The 6,000-nt window shown below is 43.3% G+C and overlaps 1 long non-coding RNA gene across 1 annotated transcript in view; it reads left to right on the top strand.

Moving 5' to 3' along the window:
• Positions 1 to 6,000, top strand: part of LOC137637969 (uncharacterized) — a 1,042,445-nt gene that overhangs the window by 713,165 nt on the left and 323,280 nt on the right. The window lies entirely within an intron of this gene.

Raw genomic sequence — 6,000 nt, 5'->3', positions numbered from 1 at the left:
GGATGATAAAATAGGTGAACATTTTTAAAACAGAATATTATAATCATGAATATATGAAGATTTCTCAAACCACTTGGGAAAGGATTACCTCTCCAGCGATATTTTGACTATGAGAGAGAGAGAGAGAGAGAGAGAGAGAGAGATGCAGTTTGCCTTCTTAACACAATGCATCGGCTTATTCCCTGCTTCACATCTGGCCTTACCCAGTTACCTGTATTCAACGCAGATTTTTTTTTTCTTTTTTTTTTTTTTATGCCAGAGAATTTACAGCTGCTTTGCGCAAGTCTTGATAAAAAGAAATCCTCTGATAGTGATCGTGTGTGTGACGAGTTGGACATTTTTATTATTGTTATTAAATGTTCATTAATTTTTTAATTGCACATGTGCGTTTTGTACGTCCGTTGATAATTCCCTTTTGCTAAGGAAGTTCTTTTTTTTTTTTCATTCAAGTCGGTGTGGTAAATGTAACTCGTTACTTGAATATGTATCTACTTTGAAAGGAATTATTATTATTGTTATTATTATTATTATTATTAGTAGTAGTAGTAGTGGTAGTAGTAGTAGTAGTAGTAGTAGTAGTGATAATAATAATAAAAGTAGCAGTAGTAAAAGCAGCAGTAGTAGTAGTAGTAGTAGTAGTAGTAATGATAATAATAATAATAGTAGCAGTAGTAAAAACAGCAGCAGCAGTAGTAGTAGTAGTAGTAGTAGTAGTAGTAGTGATAATAATAATAAAAGTAGCAGTAGTAAAAGCAGCAGCAGCAGCAGCAGTAGTAGTAGTAGTAGTAGTAGTAGTAGCAGCAGCAGTAGTAAAAGCAGCAGCAGTAATAGTACATTTTTTTTACCCCACTTTAGTTATATTGTTTGACGATCAGCTGTTATTGTTTTGATTTGCAGTACCTATTTACTTCAACCTAACTGGGTATCAATCATTATCCTGAATGTAAACAGTAATAGCAACAGACAAACAAGTGTGAACTTTAGAGTGCACACACAGAAACACGGGCATGTGCACACACTCAAATACTGTACATTGTATATGAGTATGCATAATGTTGAAGTGATTTGCAAATTAAACTTCAACGGTATATTAGATTTTGTTATCTATTGTAATTGGTTTGTGTCACTTTAGATTTTGAATAACCTTGCGTGAGGGTACACTTAGGTACACTATTCTATCTTATTTCTCTTCCTCTTGGTTTGTTATAGTTTTTATAGTTTATATAGGAGATGTTTATTTTAATCTTGTCACTCTTTTTAGAATATTTTATTTTTCTTTGTTTCCTTTCCTCACTGAGCTATTTTCCTTGTTGGAGCCCCTGGGCTTATAGCATCCCGCTTTTCCAACTAGGGTTATAGCTTAGCAAGTAATAATAATAATAATTATAATAATAATATGGTCACAAAATGTGATAGCAAATGTGTCCTGTCAACATATTTTACATATCCAAGATACTTCATTTAAAAGTACAGGTGTCTGGTTTCAGTTCCTTGATGCCCAACCATTGCAGCATCCTCACCAGTAAACAGCTTAAACTCACTGTCCCGGCTTGGGATCGATCTCCCGCCATGTGTATGCTAGGCGAACACATTACCACTGTACTGGACTGAAGGCTAGTGCAGGTTTCTTGTTCTAGAAAAGTTTTATCTAAGATGAAACTTGTGTTGCTGTTGATAAGAACAATGTCTGCTCTTATTGGCTATGTTTAATATAAATGAGATCTGTCATCTATACTCCGTTTGAGAAGCCGTTCAAAACATCGCTTCTGTCAAGTAATCGAAGAGTTATTTGGGTTAGGACGAAAGTTGCCTTAAATTTCTAATGCTTAAGGTTTTTATTCCAAGTCTTAATTGGCTCGATTTTTTCGTCCTCGTTGTTTTTCTGGCATTGTTATTTACTACATTGCAATTTTGGTATTTATAATACATCGTGAACAATTTCAGGCCATGTCATTGTCTACGGAAACAGTTCCTTCAAATTATATCTCATGGTTTTTCTTTCAATTTTTCTAATTTTGTTATATCTCAAAATACTTAACTTGCGTTGTACTTGGTATAAACAGTTCGGAAAGATGCGTTTTGGGTGTTGGATGTAAACCGATATTTTGATCCCATTTTCTTTGCAACTGTCTCGTTTTCTTTGCCATATCCGACTGCTTCCGCTCTCGTGGTTTAGGGTTAACCCCAATGGATTAAGCTGGAATAAACGCAAGGCTTTTTATTCGCCAGTAGCAGGCAGTTGCTGCTGAAAATGAGGAACCGTAGCTTGTTGCTCGAGATACAAGCTTCCCGGCTGGACGGGAAGCAGCGAGCACAAACCGCGAGTGTGACTTCGGATGAAAGCAAACAAGATGGCTGCTGCAAATAGAATGGGCACTTGCTTGACAATCTTGTGTTCAACAAGCTTCAAAAGATAACAAAAAATCTGCTTTGTTCATCTTATGGTAGTTGTAGAATTCTTCAATTCACGTAATATACTGATAATACATATTACTGCAACAGTCAGAAAATTTCTGAGTGCCATGATGATGTCATCTGATCGATTTTGTTTACACTTTCCTATTTGCTCCTGGAACAGTGAGATTGTAGTGTGACGCTAGAATACTTCCGCTTGCTATCATCGGCTCGACGTTGGCGAAAACCTCGAGTAAGAAATGACTAGTGTGATTCCACCATGACGCTAGAACACTTTCCCTCGCTATCATCGGCTGGAGGTTGGCGAAACCCTCGAGCAAGAAATGACGAGTGTGATTCCACCATGACGCTAGAACACTTTCGCTCGCTATCACCGGCTGGAGGTTGGCGAAAACCTCGAGCAAGAAATGACTAGTGGGATTCCACTGTGACGCTAGAACACTTTCCCTCGCTATCATCGGCTGGAGGTTGGCGAAAACCTCGAGCAAGAAATGACTAGTGTGATTCCACCATGACGCTAGAACACTTTCGCTTGTTATCACCGGCTGGAGGTTGGCGAAAACTTCGAGCAAGAAATGACTTGTGTGATTCCACCATAAAGCTAGAACACTTTCGCTCGCTATCATCGGCTGGAGGTTGGCGAAAACCTGGAGCAATAAATGACTAAGATGATTCTACCATGACCCTAAAACACTTTCGCTCGCTATCATCAGCGGGAGGTTGGTGAAAACCTCGAGCAAGAAATGACTAGTGTGATTCCACTATGACGCTAGAAGACTTTCGCTTGCTATCATCGGCCGGAGGTTGGCGAAAGCCTGGTGCAAGAAATGACTAGTGTGATTCCACCATGACGCTGGAACACTTTCGCCTGCTATCATCGGCTGGAGGTTGGCGAAAACCTGGTGCAAGAAATGACTAGTGTGATTCCACCATGACGCTTGAAACACTTCGCTCGCTATCATCGGCTGGAGGTTGGCGAAAACCCTCGATCAAGAAATGACTAGTGTGATTCCACCATGACGCTAGAACACTTTTGCTTGTTATCACCGGCTGGAGGTTGGCGAAAACCTCGATCAAGAAATGACTAGTGTGATTCCACCATGACGCTAGAACACTTTTGCTTGTTATCACCGGCTGGAGGTTGGCGAAAACCTCGATCAAGAAATGACTAGTGTGATTCCACCATGACGCTAGAACACTTTTGCCTGCTATCATCGGCTGGAGGTTGGTGAAAACCTGGTGCAAGAAATGACTAGTGTGATTCCACCATGACGCTAGAACACTTTCGCCTGCTATCATCGGCTGGAGGTTGGCGAAAACCTCGATCAAGAAATGACTAGTGTGATTCCACCATGACGCTAGAACACTTTCGCCTGCTATCATCGGCTGGAGGTTGGCGAAAACCTGGTGCAAGAAATGACTAGTGTGATTCCACCATGACGCTGGAACACTTTTGCCTGCTATCATCGGCTGCAGGTTGGCGAAAACCTGGTGCAAGAAATGACTAGTGTGATTCCACCATGACGCTGGAACACTTTTGCCTGCTATCATCGGCTGGAGGTTGGCGAAAACCTGGTGCAAGAAATGACTAGTGTGATTCCACCATGACGCTTGAACACTTCGCTCGCTATCATCGGCTGGAGGTTGGCGAAAACCTGGTGCAAGAAATGACTAGTGTGATTCCACCATGACGCTAGAACACTTTCGCTTGTTATCACCGGCTGGAGGTTGGCGAAAACCTCGATCAAGAAATGACTAGTGTGATTCCACCATGACGCTAGAACACTTTTGCCTGCTATCATCGGCTGGAGGTTGGTGAAAACCTGGTGCAAGAAATGACTAGTGTGATTCCACCATGACGCTAGAACACTTTCGCCTGCTATCATCGGCTGGAGGTTGGCGAAAACCTGGTGCAAGAAATGACTAGTGTGATTCCACCATGACGCTGGAACACTTTCGCCTGCTATCATCGGCTGGAGGTTGGCGAAAACCTGGTGCAAGAAATGACTAGTGTGATTCCACCATGACGCTGGAACACTTTTTGCCTGCTATCATCGGCTGGAGGTTGGTGAAAACCTGGTGCAAGAAATGACTAGTGCGATTCCACCATGACGCTGGAACACTTTTGCCTGCTATCATCGGCTGGAGGTTGGTGAAAACCTGGTGCAAGAAATGACTAGTGTGATTCCCACCATGACGCTAGAACACTTTCGCCTGCTATCATCGGCTGGAGGTTGGCGAAAACCTGGTGCAAGAAATGACTAGTGTGATTCCACCATGACGCTTGAACACTTCGCTCGCTATCATCGGCTGGAGGTTGGCGAAAACCTCGATCAAGAAATGACTAGTGTGATTCCACCATGACGCTAGAACACTTTCGCTTGTTATCACCGGCTGGAGGTTGGCGAAAACCTCGATCAAGAAATGACTAGTGTGATTCCACCATGACGCTAGAACACTTTCGCCTGCTATCATCGGCTGGAGGTTGGCGAAAACCTGGTGCAAGAAATGACTAGTGTGATTCCACCATGACGCTGGAACACTTTTGCCTGCTATCATCGGCTGGAGGTTGGCGAAAACCTGGTGCAAGAAATGACTAGTGTGATTCCACCATGACGCTTGAACACTTCGCTCGCTATCATCGGCTGGAGGCTGGCGAAAACCTCGATCAAGAAATGGCTAGTGTGATTCCACCATGACCCTAGAACACTTTTGCCTGCTATCATCGGCTGGAGGTTGGTGAAAACCTGGTGCAAGAAATGACTAGTGTGATTCCACCATGACGCTAGAACACTTTCGCCTGCTATCATCGGCTGGAGGTTGGCGAAAAACCTGGTGCAAGATATGACTAGTGTGATTCCACCATGACGCTAGAACACTTTCGCCTGCTATCATCGGCTGGAGGTTGGCGAAAACCTGGTGCAAGATATGACTAGTGTGATTCCACCATGACGCTAGAACACTTTCGCCTGCTATCATCGGCTGAAGGTTGGCGAAAACCTGGTGCAAGAAATGACTAGTGTGATTCCACCATGACGCTAGAACACTTTCGCCTGCTATCATCGGCTGGAGGTTGGCGAAAACCTGGTGCAAGATATGACTAGTGTGATTCCACCATGACGCTAGAACACTTTCGCCTGCTATCATCGGCTGGAGGTTGGCGAAAACCTGGTGCAAGAAATGACTAGTGTGATTCCACCATGACGCTAGAACACTTTCGCCTGCTATCATCGGCTGGAGGTTGGCGAAAACCTGGTGCAAGATATGACTAGTGTGATTCCACCATGACGCTAGAACACTTTCGCCTGCTATCATCGGCTGAAGGTTGGCGAAAACCTGGTGCAAGAAATGACTAGTGTGATTCCACCATGACGCTAGAACACTTTCGCCATGCTATCATCGGCTGGAGGTTGGCGAAAACCTGGTGCAAGATATGACTAGTGTGATTCCACCATGACGCTAGAACACTTTCGCCTGCTATCATCGGCTGGAGGTTGGCGAAAACCTGGTGCAAGAAATGACTAGTGTGATTTCACCATGACGCTAGAACACTATCTCTTGCTATTATCGGCTGGAGGTTGGCGA

Source organism: Palaemon carinicauda, chromosome 3, assembly GCF_036898095.1.
Source record: "Palaemon carinicauda isolate YSFRI2023 chromosome 3, ASM3689809v2, whole genome shotgun sequence".
NCBI classification, from domain to species: domain Eukaryota; kingdom Metazoa; phylum Arthropoda; class Malacostraca; order Decapoda; family Palaemonidae; genus Palaemon; species Palaemon carinicauda.
The sequence above is the reverse complement of the archived record's forward strand: the minus strand, read 5'-3'. Positions and strand labels throughout refer to the sequence as shown.